Here is a 15638-nt window from a genome sequence, read left to right as displayed (position 1 = left end):
AAAAAAAAAAAATACAGTGGGAACCCGACAGATTTGGGGTTGGAACTAGTGCGAACCTTGTTCGAACCGTTTTGACAGCATTTAGGTTGGAACTGATTCCAACCTAGGTTGGAACTTTTCAAAAACGAATTCGAGATTAGACTATTCCGTGTCCAAGAAGCAATGATAGCCGAGGAGCAGCGCGTTGGGATCTCACCCAGTGGACTCGAGTTCGATTCTCGTGTTAAACTTTTTTTTCAATCCTAACAACCAAATTGTATATAAATTATAAACATGTGAATTTGATTGAGAAATGCCTGAGAGTAAAATCCGGGTCAATATGACCCGAACACCGTAACCGTAAGTTTGAGTTTTTTAGCACTGTTGGAAGGTTTACTTTGAATTTTTTTCGTTTCGTTCACAATAAAAAGGAAAAACAGTCCATCCAAAACAAATAGTGTGCTATTCGGGTGCTGTCTTCTTTGGCAGTGCAATAATAGCAAGGATTTCTAGGTGCACTTTTGTTTTGGTTAATAATTCCGCAAATAATTCTACTTATACACTTATTCAAATGGAAGGTGTGTTTGATTTTATTTTATCTAGGGGAATTCCGTTTTCCATCTCATCATCTAACCGCGAAACAAAGAAGTACATCACCAATATCGTCGATTCTTTTTACTAACATGCCTGCTCACTGCTGAAAAAATCACAAAAATAAGAAAAAAAAATCAAGTTTCTTACCATTGCTTCTTTTTCGGATGAGATGAAATCCTACATAGGTAGTGGGCGGCGCTTATCAAAGCTGATTAGCCAAAGAATCGTGAATGATTTTTCTGTTTGAAAATTGAAGTGTTCTCTAATGTAGTTCTCTCGACCAGTGAATCAGCGTTCTTCTGATAACACATTAAAAAATCTAGCATGTGTGATAAATAGTAAAATACGTCTCGAATGTTTTCAAATCAAAGCTGATTTGCTGGCACACAAGTTGAATCACACGTCTGATCTAAACGAAAAAAACATTGCCCATATTCAACGAAGACAATTCGTGAGGTGAAATCAATTAAACTTGTGGCAATTGATTCTTGTCCGGGGGTAGTATGGGGTTTCTATGAGCTGACTGTGTAGCTATTATCGTTCGATAATGAGTTGGTCAGTTTATTGTGTTATTCAATTGCGCATTCTTTGAATCCGTTTCGTGGTTTACCTGTTGATATAATCTTATCTTGCAAAGTTGGCTATCAAGGAATTTTAGAACCGACATTTAATCGCAAAATTAATTCTCAATAACGGAACAAGTTCAATTTTTCAGATAAACATGAAATCGCGATGTGAAGTGACCAAAAGCTAACAGAAAATTTAATCATTGCTTTAGATAATGCGAGACTCAAGTGGACATTTAAACAAAGTAATTCTTTTCATGTCGACCTAAAACTTTGCAATTTACATTCAAACATTTTCGTACAATTAAAAATGAGAATCTTTGAAATTGTAATTTTTACAATAGTAGTGCTTGGAGGCTGATGGGTTCTATCCCCGGTTTTGTCTAGAAAATTTCGCGCAAACGACATGGTGTACAAATATGTTAGAAAATGGAATTGATGAAAGCAATCTGTGAGACGGAAAAGGTGTAGAGAATGCAATATTGCAATGCCAGTGAAAGAGAAAAGAAAAACTTAATAAAGTAATTAGATGGCAATATTCACTCGAATCAGTCCCACGTACCATTATTACGAAGACGAAAAAATGCGCCCTACTTGATAAGCAAGAACATACATGTCAATTAATGATTTAATTAAGTCAAATGTTCTCACGCGGAAGATCAAAGGTACTTGTACTTCCACTTTGATTGAACAGATTTATTGCCCATAACAACTGAGTAAACATAAGAACACGCATAACTGTTTGCCACTTGACAATTCGTGATAAGCCCTGAAGCTTGTCGGTGCCAGAAAAAAAACTTTGTTTACTATCCGTAAATACCTACATATAGTGCCTGGTGGCGGTGACTGTTAACTGATAAGGTTTTCTTCTACCATAAGCCACGCGCTTCGAATTATGATCTGTTCCATGAAATGAGCGGTGATTCACGACAATCCATCAAAGTCGATTTGGCCAGTGATGTGATTTTCGGTGAAATGGCGAATGATGAATGAGAATGGAATTTCTATGCGCGATGCGGTGATACAGTTTAATTATTCTGTTTCTCTGATAACCCTGAATTCCATTATTTTGTTTGCTGATTGAAAAATGACTTCATGAAAAATAATTAAAGATCGAAATTAGATGGCATTTGCTTGATTTCCAATCTTTCAATGGCAGAATGAAACACGGCTTTGTTTTCGAACAGACAGCGTTGTTAGAAAGTAGAATTCAACCGCTTACCAACTAACCTATTATTCCTTTCCAGTGGTGCTCATGAAGATGCAGAGGATTCATCGGGCTCTTGTAGCAGTGTGTGTCGAACTATTTTTTTTCCTCTAATTCTGAATTGGCTGTGACGACGACGTGGCCGGCATCGTTATTAGTCTTGAATTGAAGAAATATAATCAATGTGTCTTGCTTTTTTCAAATACAGACTTTGTTGTTGCAGAAGTGTCATTCCAGTGCCCGGGCAAAGTTTGACATCATAATTAAAGCATGAATTCAATATAATTTGATTTGAAATGTTTTTCTTCATAATTGATAACTCGTTTAGGCCACACTATTAGCGTTGATTTGTGTTACTCCACCTATTAGGGGTGGTAGACTAATTACTTGAAGGATTTTTCTACGATTTTACACGATATATTTTTCACAAGTCAGTTCTTTTGTCATGTAGCGTAAGAAAATAAGAGATTTTTGTTTAACATCTTGCGAATTTTGATTACGATATGGCTAGCTTCGACGACTCAGCATCGAGGATCCGGAGAGTGCGAGCTAGAGCTATCAGCAGTATGGGCCAGAGCAGACAGCTTAGTGGACTGAGTTCTGTACTTGGATGACCAAACGTCCTGACTACGACTGTCGGAGCGGACGTCTGAGGGTGTCGTGAGATGCGGATAACTCAGATGCTTCCGGTCGTGAGATGATCATAGCCCGAGAGAAAGTTGGTGAGCCCTACTACGATGAGTCTCGGGAGCCTTCTCACACCTTCATCGGATGCTGATAACCACATTGGCGAAGAACTTCAGATCCGTCACCGCAAAACCTCCGTGGCACTTGGAGTTTTCAAAAGCCAAAAGAAGAATAAAGGAAAAGTTACCCAACAACGATATATCGATATATATTATATAATATATATAAATATATTTATTTGTTAGATTTTCCAAAAACACATTATTTATTTAGGCTTAAGGTTCATTTCCCTCTTTCACTAATTTAGACGATTGTAACGTAGATCAAACTATAATTTTCAAGACTATATTCCAAAATTGGTATTCCCAAACTTCTACCACTAGTCTTATTCACAATCGGCTGGTCTAACTAGCTTGCCTTCACAAAAGCGATTGTTTGAGTCTTCAAGTTTGCCTCATCTTAGGCCCGAAAACGAATAAAGAACAAAGAAAACTACTATGCAGGCATATCTGCTTTGCAGACCCGAAACGCATCATATGCCAGATGTAAACCCGAACCGAAAATCCTAAGTGTGAATCGTATCGCTGAGGAGTGAGCCATCGCACTTTGCGGACACCATACTTCTCATACTCCGTTCATTACATACAAAAAATAAAGCAAAAATTAAGCAGTGAGAAGTGAGAAATGAGAATCGAAAACTGAGAAGTAAAGAATTAGGAATGAGGTGTGAGTAGTCAGACGTGAGAAGTAAGGAATGAGTTAAAGTGAAATCCATTGAAAAGTGGGAAATTAGTTTTAACTTCAGTTCTTAATTTCTTATTTTTTCTCCTCCATTCTTTTTTTCTTTCTTCTTTCCTTTTCATCGATATTCATTTTTTTTCTTTTTCTTTCTTCTGCCTTCTTTATTCTGTCTTCTTCCTTCCTTCTCCTTCTATATTATTTCTTCCTTCTATTTCCTTTCTTCTTCCTTGTTCCTTTTTCTTCATAATTCTTTTACCCTTCTTTTCCTTTTCTTCTGCCTTCTTCCCTTCCTCTCTCTTTCTTTCTCCCGTCTCCTATCTTTCTTTTTTTTGCCTTTCTGGTATACTAAGTATTGATACGTGGAGACCCATAGCGTTATATGCCAATCGACTCTGGTCGACGAATTGAGGTGATGTCTGTGTGTATGTGTGTGTGTGCACAAAAAAACTCACTTATCTGTGTTGTGTCTATAATGGTGTAACGAAATCCCATATAGCTATTACAACTCACAAAAATAGTTGAGGCATCGATAATCTCCATATCGATCGTTTTGAATATTCAGATCTGTACTCTAGGACACGAAAGTTCTATGAGAAGTTAAACCGTTCACGTAATAGCCACGTGCCAAAGCCTGATATGTGTAAGGACATAAACGGGAACCTTCTTACGAACGAGCGTGAGGTGATCCAAAGGTGGCGGCAGCACTACGAAGAACACCTGAATGGCGATGTGGCAGACGAAGATGGCGGTATGGTGATGGACCTGGGAGAACGCGCGCAGGATATAATCTTACCGGCTCCGAATCTCCGGGAAATCCAGGAGGAGATTGGCCGGTTGAAGAACAACAAAGCCCCTGGGGTTGACCAACTACCAGTAGACCTATTTAAACACGGTGGTGAGGCACTGGCTAGAGCGCTGCACTCGGTCATTACCAAGATTTGGGAGGAGGAAGTTTTGCCGCAGGAGTGGATGGAAGGTGTCGTGTGTCCCATCTACAAAAAGGGCGATAAGCTGGATTGTAGCAACTACCGCGAAATCACATTGCTGAACGCCGCCTACAAGGTACTCTCCCAAATTTTATGCCGTCGACTAGCACCAACTGCAAGGGAGTTCGTGAAGCAGTACCAGGCGGGTTTTATGGGTGAACGCTCCACCACGGACCAGGTGTTCGCCATTCGCCAAGTACTGCAGAAATGCCGCGAATACAACGTGCCCACACATCATCTATTCATCGACTTCAAAGCCGCATATGATACAATCGATCGGGACCAGCTATGGCAGCTAATGCACGAACACGGTTTTCCGGATAAACTGATACGGTTGATCAAGGCGACGATGGATCGGGTGATGTGCGTAGTTCGAGTTTCAGGGGCATTCTCGAGTCCCTTCGAAACCCGCAGAGGGTTACGGCAAGGTGATGGTCTTTCGTGTTTGCTATTCAACATCGCTTTGGAAGGGGTAATACGAAGAGCAGGGATTAACACGAGTGGTACAATTTTCAATAAGTCCGTCCAGCTATTTGGTTTCGCTGACGACATAGATATTATGGCACGTAACTTTGAGAAGATGGAGGAAGCCTACATCAGACTGAAGAGGGAAGCTAAGCGGATCGGACTAGTCATCAACACGTCGAAGACGAAGTACATGATAGGAAGAGGTTCAAGAGAAGACAATGTGAGCCACCCACCGCGAGTTTTCATCGGTGGTGACGAAATCGAAGTGGTAGAAGAATTTGTGTATTTGGGCTCACTGGTGACTGCCGAAAATGACACCAGCAGAGAAATTCGGAGACGCATAGTGGCTGGAAATCGTACGTACTTTGGACTCCGCAAGACGCTCCGATCGAATAGAGTTCGCCGCCGTACCAAACTGACAATCTACAAAACGCTCATTAGACCGGTAGTCCTCTACGGACACGAGACCTGGACGATGCTCGTGGAGGACCAACGCGCACTTGGAGTTTTCGAAAGGAAAGTGCTGCGTACCATCTATGGTGGGGTGCAGATGGCGGACGGTACGTGGAGGAGGCGAATGAACCACGAATTGCATCAGCTGTTGGGAGAACCATCCATCGTTCACACCGCGAAAATCGGACGACTGCGATGGGCCGGGCACGTAGCCAGAATGTCGGACAGTAACCCGGTGAAAATGGTTCTCGACAACGATCCGACGGGCACACGAAGGCGAGGTGCGCAGCGAGCAAGGTGGATCGATCAGGTGGAAGATGACTTGCGGACCCTCCGTAGACTGCGTGGTTGGCGACGTGTAGCCATGGACCGAGCCGAATGGAGGAGACTCTTATATACCGCACAGGCCACTTCGGCCTTAGTCTGAATAAATAAATAAATAAATAAATAACTCTAGGACAGTTTGGAGTGTCGTATATATCGAACGAATTCTGTGGTGTGTCTGTAACAGTGTAATGAGGAACCCTACAGCAATTCCAACTCATAAAACTAGTGGGGACATCAAAAATCATCATGTTGAACAATTTGGATATTAAGATCTGTACTCAAGAACAGTTTGGAGTGTCGTAAATGTCGAACGAATTATGTGGTGTGTCTGTCATGGTGTTACGAGGTACCGTGGAGCAATTCCAACTAATAAAACTAGTGGGGACATAGAAGATAGAAGATCATGTTTTTCGATTTGAATATTAAGATCTGATCTCAAGGAGAGTTTGGAGTGTCGTAGATGACTAGTAGGGACATCGAAGATCTTCATGTTGATTGATTTCAATATTAAGATCTGAGCTCAAGGAGAGTTTGGAGTGTCATAGACGTCGAACGAATTCTCTAGTGTATCTGTAAGGGTGTAATGAGGAACCCTGGAGCTATTCCAACTCATAAAACTAGTAGGGACATCGAAGATCTTCATGTTGATTGATTTCAATAGATCTGAGCTCAAAAAGAGTTTGGAGTGTCATAGATGTAGAACGAATTCTCTAGTGTGTCTATAATGGTGCAATGAGGAACCCTGGAGCTATTCCAACTCATAAAACTAGTGGGGACATCAAAAATCTTCATGTTGATTGATTTCAATATTAAGATCTGAGCTAAAGAAGAGTTTGGAGTGTCATAGATGTCGAACGAATTCTTTAGTGTATCTGTAAGGGTGTAATGAGGAACCCTGGAGCTTTTCCAACTCATAAAACTAGTAGGGACATCGAAGATCTTCATGTTGATTGATTTAAATATAAGGAGCTGACCTCAAGGAGAGTTTGGAGTGTCGTAGATGTCTAACGAATTCTCTAGTCTGTCTATAATGGTAATGGTAATGAGGAACCCTGGAGCTATTACAACTCATAAAACTGGTGGGGACATCGTAGATCTTTTTGTTGACCGATTTGAATATTAAGATCTGAGTTCAAGAACTGTTTGGAGTATCGTAGGTATTGGAAAAGATCTGTTATATCGCTGGACAGGCGTGGGATATTATCATAAAGCATTTCAATTTCAATTATTTAACCAGAATGTAGTAAAAAATGGTGTAGCCTCATTTCATCCTAGTGCCAGTAACCTGACCTGGGCAATATTTGCCTGGATGTTACAGTTGATGGACAGTTAATTGTAAAAAATTTTCCTGAAGAAAGTAAGGCTTTATCTCTTAAAACTGATTTTTGACAGATGATTTTGTCTTGGGTCATATATGACCCATCCGTATTGAATCGGTTAAAGCACTTATCCTTAACCAAATTTCGCGCAGTTGTAATCGACGAAGAATCCTATCTTATTGAAAATTGGTCAGATTGGACTATGGGCTTCGAAATTATGGTCAAAATATATTTTTTATGCACAATACCCGTGCAAATAACTCACTCATTTTTCGGGCACCCTTACCTACTTGCTTTCGACAGCTGCATCGGACAATCCTGTCCCATTGTTTCCGGTCTGATGGAATTTCCTTATATGCTTCTCATCCCTTTGGAACGAATGAAAAATCCACCGCTAAGTGGTTCAATAATGGTTTTTCTTCTTCCTTCTCCATTCTTCCCTTTTCCTTACATTGTTCACTTTTCACCTCTCGCTTTTCATTTCGCACTACTCACCAATTATTTCTCACCTTCACTTCTAATCTATTACCTCTCACTTATCACCACTCGCTCTTCATTTCTCACTTCTCACTATTTACTTCGAAAATCTCATTTTCACTTCCAAATAATCACTCTCCCTTCTCACTATTCACCTTGAACATCTCACTTTTTTATTCTACATTAATCACTTCTCATTTCGCACTTATCATTTATCACCTCCCACAAGGAAATGATATAAGGAAACATATTTGAACTGTTAGAACAAATGGCGTTCGGCCAAATTATTCTAAACCACACAATTTATGCATAACAAGGAGGACCAAGGTAATAATAACAAACTATTACAACAATATGATGCGTTCAACAAACTGTTACGATAATTTCTACGTATTAATCCATTTGAAAGAAGCTTCTACCTTGTGAGGTCAAAATCATGCTAGTTTTTGAAGAATTTGTTCGTCACTTGTATGAGAGGTACGCAGTAGAAATTTTGCACATTTATGAGTGTACTGGTTGGGGTAAACTGTGGCGGTCATCGGGAGTGTACACTGTACACGACACGTAGGTTACGTTGTGAATCAATTACTTTATTCAATTATTGATTCTTTCTTGATTCTTGATGGGCTACAAAATTCAATTATTGATACTTGTTGGTAAATCATACATACTGTGTTTCAGGAGAAAGAGAATGAAAGAGAGAATCGGAGGTGCATGGTAACCAGATGTATTCAGAATTTATTGCAGTCGACAACCCGTCGTGAACTGCGGATAATGGTGAAATTTGAGAAGGCTAAAATTGAGCTTGAGAACTATGCGTCGTTGGTATTTGCATCATGGACGATTGAACTTTGGTGTTCTGGCCCATGCTGCAAAACCTTGACGATGGAATTTTTGTTGCTATGCCACATCTGGTAGCATTATGCAACACAACTATTTTTCACACCACATGAGAAAATGTTAATTGATTCGGAAATCGATTTTATTGAGTTTTGTCAATCATAACTTTCTATTTTTTTGCCGTTCTGGTTATAGTGATGCAGAAAAGTCTATAGAATAAGAAAATGTTTTGATTTTATGTATCATATATTTTTTATGAACTGTGGAACTTCTGTAAGCAGGTTAAGTCACCATCAACGGGCCACCATTTATGGATGCCTCTCCTCCCCCTTTTGACCTTTAAACACATTGGTCATCATTAATAAACCTTTTCTAATAACAATACAAAATTTCAACTACGTGCCTTTCATATAACCGAGAAAAAATAACTATGGTATGATTTTGAGCTCATTTGGTTGAAGCCCCCTTAAGGAAATAGGGGAACTGTCCCTCACTGAACATATATTCATCACATCGAAAAAAAAACATCACCAATTTCGTTGCTTCTTTCTGTCAACGTGCGTACTCACTGCTGAAAAAATGACAAAAATAAGAAACAAATTAAATTGGGATGAATATCGGAGCCATGACATGAATTCCATGAGCAGTTCCCCTATATAATTATCATAGAAATATCGATAAAAGGCGTTGATTAATTGGAAAAGATTAAAAAAATATATTTGTTTACGCTACCAGTAATAGTTCGTTCTACTCTGAGATTAGTTGGGATTAAAGTGCAAGTGCTACTCCACTTAACCCATTTCTCTCGGACTGGTGAATGGTTGAACGCACGCTATCATCTCTAAAGGCTACCGAATCGCGCTGAGCTGAGTGGTACTCCATCATTTTCAATAGCTGGCGGCTTGGCGCCATCGTTGTTCTCACCAACTAAATCATTTTTACAAATTTTCCAGTCGATTTTTAAGATTTATTGCTAGCATTGGTGAAATTTTCTCCCTCCGCTTGATTACGCCGCAAAATTAATTATTTTCGTTTTTCTTTTTGTATCGTTTTCAGGGAATCAGTTGTCGCATAGTATTTCATAATCGAAATCGTTATACACATCAGCACAGAGCCGATCGCCACTGAATCCAGCAGCAGCAGCCAGTTTTTCAACCAACTGAAACAAAAAATACGAATCACCGGGCAGACGGCCAGCAAAAGGTGATTGAATCGTTCGTTCAGTATAGATTACTATCTCAACTCTCTGACGCGCACAATGATGATGCTCCAAAAGCGAAAAATGAATTGCTAGATGAAAAGTGAAATGCCCTGTGATGGAAGTATATAATGAATAAGGAAAATTGAGTGCGTCATAGGCCAAACAAGGTGAGCAAATTAACCGAGAATCGTAAATACGGACCGTCCATGGTTCGCCGTTCGTTTTTCCGATTAATTGCTCGATCTTGCTATACACAACGGAGAAAAACATGGAAATCAATGCCACTATTTAAAAACTGGGAGGGTCAATGGATAGTTAACGTAATTTTATTAAATACCACAATTCCAGCACCATTAGCGTGAATTGAAAGTGTTATTAGCAAATTATACGTGTCCAAAAAAGATATTGTTTCCTCAAATTTCCAAAAATTCTCTTCAAAAATATTTTTTTCAACATTAAATTTATAAAATTTTATCGGTTTTTATATGTTTCCCAATGTGTAGTGGCGTGTACAAACCTGTTGTGTGATACGTTGCAGCACTTGCCTGCTATTGGTTGTGATTCTCGTCCAGAGTAAAGGTGCGAAAGTGAACAGAGAAGAAACAGTGCTGAGCGAAGGTGTTTTGGCTATCTGCACCCCACTCCCCACTGCGCAGATCAACACAAAGTGTATCCTATCTACTCCCCTGTCGTCCGGTGGTGGTGGCGGTGGCGTCGGCAGACGATATAGCGCTTCATCGCATCGGTTCGAGGCAATTAGTGCTGCCAAGTGCTGCTAATAAAGTGCCACGTGGGTTTCCATACGCGTATTTGCTAAGAGAGGTGCCACGCGCGTGATGGGAATGATCTTCCGTCGCTTCCCACCGGGCACACTGTCTACTTCCATCCGCCAGGCTGCGTAGTGTTGTCTAATTGCGCACCACACCATAGTAGCGTCATACCGAATACAAACGTAGAGAACTAGCAGCAGTAATTCTTACTTTCCAAGGTAGGTGTGCAACTCATGGCCGGTAGCCGTAGGTCGCATCGTGACATCAATAAAAATTATGTTTGTGGTTTTTAATTGCGGTTTTTGTAGCATTGTTGGACTTAATAGTGCTGAAAAGTCATTTCAACTAGCAAACAGCATGCAAAAATTAGTACTTTTTGTTCTTTATACCTACTTCTGAGACCGAAATAGGTGCGAACAGGGAACTTCAGGTGTATTTAAAATTAATTATTTGTTAGTTAAACAAAATGACAAACTGAACTTTTATCTCCGTCATTACAAACTGCAGTGAGGAATGTGCTACATAAATGAAAGAGAGTTTACAGTTTACACTTGTTACCAATTGCTCATTCATTTTTGCGATTGATTGAATCAACAACTATTACAGAGTAATGTAGTACAGTAATACACAACCCAGATACCACCTAGGCCGCTATATCAACAGGTTTCTCAATCATCGTCAGTAAATCGTCACCCGCGTTGGAGCGCGACCAGTTTGTTTATATATAGGGTAACGATATGTTGTTCTGGCAGGGCTCTCATTTCATGCAAAAGCTCGAAAACCAACGAATGAAATGTGATTTTTATAGAACTCAAAATATTGGAGTAACATATTTGGAACGGAAATAAATAACCGTTTTTTGCAGTCGTCAGCCGAAAATGTCCTTTCCCCTATACGCTCGTTCACTTAAGTGGAGGTGCGCTTTTTTTTCGGCTCACCTTCTGCATTGGCACTGCGTTTTTGTAGACATATAGTTTTCGTCTACCGTAAATTGCTTGAAACCAACCTTTCCGCTAATGCTTCGGTGTGGCACAAATTATAGTGTCATCCCGCTGCAGCAGAGCGTGAGCTCTTGTTGTGGCAATGTTTGGATACATCTGTAGATTGTGCAGGTGTATAAAATTTAATGATTTTTTCTTCCACTACAAACTTATGGAAGCAGTTCCGCACAGCCACGGAGTGTAATTGTCTATGAAAATGTCAAAAACAAGCAACCGTGGACTGCAGATTTTCTTATAATTCTGAATTCAACCTACCAGAATCTCACTTGTCATAAGACGAGTTAGTTTTATCAAATTTAATTCCACTCCGAAACATACTGAATAGAAGATTCCTGCTCCTTGGAACAAATGTGAAAACCGCATTAAAATTCGTGATAGTACCCAAAATTGCTTAATCCACAATAGGAATGCATGTACCAGCTGTGGCACTATTCTCAATTTTGGTTCCTATTATGGCAAATACCATTGTTTTCTTATGGCAAAGGACGACAAAAATTAAGCAAAATCATTTTTTACATTTGGTCGGGGTTCTGCCAAATCACACCAAGCGCCAATGAAAAATTCCCATTTTTTTGCCAATGTTTTCGTGTAACAGATTCAATTAATCACAAATCGCATCGGACATCGTTCAACGTCATAACTGAGGATATCCTACTACAAATGTGCGCATGGTTTGACATAAAAGATTATCCGTTTTCCTTGTGCGAACAAAATATTTGAAGTCAGTCAAAAAGCCGCTTGGTGCGGTTATGGTTTGTTTGATTAGGAGGAGATTAAAGATATTATCATGTCCTTTTGCCGAAAACCTTTTTCATCGCCAAAAAAAATTCCTGGAAAATTTCTGAAGTAATTCCTGTCAAAATCTAGGAATTTATTCGGGAAATAAATTAGGGATTTCTTTGTAAATTATTTTGAGAATTCCCTTGAAAATTATTCAGAAATGTATTAAGACATACAAAATTAGTAAGGATTTTACTAGGCATTTCCTGGAGGAACTTCCGAAGCAATTTCTGGGTCAATTTCCCAAGGAATTTCTGGACGAATTTTCGTATGGATTTTTTAAGGAATTTCCGAAAGGGAACTTAAAGGGTGTTTAAAAAGTCTAAGACCGATGACATACTCACAAAAGAATTTCTCTTGCTGATGTTCTGCCTTATGAGTGCTTGGACGCGTTCCGCATCGTCAGTATGTCATCGCCCTAAAGGGATTTGTGAAGGATTTTTGCCAAAGGAATTTTCGAAGAAATCGCCAATGGATTTTCTAAAGGTATTCTCGAACGACTTGCACAAAATAATTCCAAAGTTCAAAGGAAACAATTTCCGTATGAATTCCCGAAGGCAATTCCTATGGATATTCAAGTTTTTCCTTCCGAATGTGTTTCTAAAAAAAAACAACGAAATTCAAAAGAATATCCGAAGCATTTTTTGTAGTGCATGCTTGATTTCATCATCTACATCGGTTTAACACTTAAAATACCGGTACCTTGGCAGCTAGGTCCAGGCAAACTAAAAGTTTAGTCACGCGAACGGGAGCGACATTAGGAATCTCGGGTTAATCCCGTTAGTTATTAATGTACGTTAGGCATAAAGGATTTTAAGTATAAAATGCCCCAAAACAGCCCACAACATAATTATGCCTATTATCCATTACGCCTAATGTTATGCCTAAGGCTAAGGTCCGTTATGCCTAACGCCGTGGACCTAGGATTCTCATGCTATTGCATCAACTGTGTTTACGAACGAATTTTTGAAAAGCAGTTTCCAATGGATTTTCTGATGGATTTTTTTGTTAGAAATTCTGAAGGAATTCCCGAAGAAATTCTCAAACATGTATACGGAACAATTCCTTAAGAAGTCTTCTAAAGTTCCTTTAAAGAAATTACTGAATTAAAATCCTAAAATCCTAAAGAAAGAATTCTTAAACAAATTTCCAAAGAAATTCGTAAAGGAATTGCAAACGCATTTTTAAAGGAATTTCCGGAACCTTGAGGTGTTTTCTATAGTTTTTGTAAGAAAAATCCGATTGATATCCTGGAGGAAGTTCCGAATGAATTCCTGAGGGAAATTCTGAAGCAATTCATAAAGTTGACGGATTCCACGCAAAATGACACATTGACCAAATTTGATGATAGTGGATTCGATTGAAGCTTGTCACATTTTTTTGGTGTAGGAGATCGACCATTCCAATTTTTAAAAAAATCGACCATCGAGTAATTTATAAAAAGGTCGTATGTGTTTTCGAGCAAATTAATTAAAAACATTGTAACTCGAAAACCGTTCATTGCCTGAGAATAAATTGTAGGGGACTAAAAGGGCTTTATGTACAAAATATTACACTGGTCAAAACAATTATTTTACACTGAAAAAAGATCGATAATCTCAAAATCCCATATGTTCATTTTTTCACCAAATTTTTACCACACAAACTTGACTTCACTGATTGAAAATTTAACACCTAGTATGAGACAACGAACAGGTTTTATTTCGTCATTTTCACGATCGAAATACAAAAACTCGAAAAGTGTTGATTTTGGACAGAAGTTTCAAGATATTTAGGAGCGCATCTTTCGATAAAAAGAGGTTGATGATTAATCCACCTAAAAGTGAGTTGAGAAAATTATTTTTCCACCAGAATGAGATATACACGTAGTGTCTTCCGTAAAGTTGTAGCAAATGTTAATACGAGCAACTTTGCGGAATATCCCGAGTTTCTATCTCTTATACATAACAAACTTAAGACGAGTTCAGTGCGTGATCTCTCATGTTTCGGACAGCAGAACGATCGCGCGGTCGGCCGAATTATTGTGTTCTGCATTGCGCGGCCGGTAATAAAAATAATTAGTTCAGTGCGTGATCTCTCATGTTTCGGATAGCAGAACGATCGCGCGGTCGGCCGAATTATTGTGTTCTGCATTGCGCGGCCGGTAATAAAAATAATCAGTTCAGTGCATGATCTCTCTTGTTTCGGACAGCAGAACGATCGCGCGGTCGGCCGAATTATTGTGTTCTGCATTGCGCGGCCGGTAATAAAAATAATCAGTTCAGTGCGTGGTCTCTCTTGTTTCGAAGCGGGCTTGGTAGTCATATGGCTACTGCTTCTGCCTCATACGCAGGAGGTCGTGAATTCAATCCCAGGTCCGTTCCATTCTCCTACTTTGTATCTTTCTCTTTATTTCTCATGTTCTAGCAATCGCTAGAACTGGAAATGGACTTCCATACCGTTTCCATTACTATTCCTATACCTTCAATTTGAGTATTCTAACAGTAATCTGCTAGAATTGGAAATGAACTTATAGAGCTCGTTTCCTACATCCAATTAGAAATTCCATCAGTTACCTTCTCCTATCTATCACATTGGCAGCTCGTTAACCAAGACGGACCTCTGCCTCTCCAACCTAACCCAGAAATTTCAACAAATTCCGCATGAACTCGTGGCAAGTGCAGAGGTATATTCGGCTTGCAGTGGGCGAGTGATTGCATCATCATTTCCTCCCCTTCCCTACATTGACTTGCATTCTGACGTGGCAGGCGCCAGTATGACCTAACAAATGAGATCACCAGTACTTGTACATTGAAGATGTGTGCTAGTCCCAAGCAAACATCTGTTGGTTCCCTGTGCAAGAACAGCTGATCTGGTCATAATGGAGTAGCAACTACGAGCAGTCAATCAAGCTCAAGCTCAAGCTCTTCAATAAAAATTCTTTGAAAAATTACCATAGTAAATCTGTTCGGATTTACCGGGTGAGCTCCTGTAGGAGTTTTTACATGAATTAAAGGTGCAAGAATTTCCTCAAACATTCCCGACTAAATACCTGCTGAAATTTCTGAAAATACTCTTCTAAATTTTCCGAAGAGATTTCTGCTTCAATTTAACTGGATTGCATTTAACGAAACTTGAGGAACTAAGTTAGATATGACAGCTTTGGCGATTTTTTCTTGTTGTTTTCAAATTAAGTAACAATCAATGATAATCAAATTTGGCCCGAACATTCTTTGTATATCTATGAATCTTGGGCCGAATTT

General features: G+C 39.4%; 1 protein-coding gene across 1 annotated transcript in view; it reads left to right on the top strand.

Moving 5' to 3' along the window:
- LOC134210741 (beta-1,3-galactosyltransferase 9-like) overlaps positions 1-15638 on the top strand; it is a 188202-nt gene that overhangs the window by 39938 nt on the left and 132626 nt on the right. Inside the window, 1 exon segment of the mRNA XM_062686989.1 lies at positions 10349-10833. The gene's annotated coding sequence lies outside the window, so the exon portion shown is untranslated.

The sequence above is a fragment of the Armigeres subalbatus genome, chromosome 2 (assembly GCF_024139115.2).
Source record: "Armigeres subalbatus isolate Guangzhou_Male chromosome 2, GZ_Asu_2, whole genome shotgun sequence".
NCBI lineage: Eukaryota > Metazoa > Arthropoda > Insecta > Diptera > Culicidae > Armigeres > Armigeres subalbatus.
This window is presented reverse-complemented; position numbering and strand designations above follow the sequence as displayed.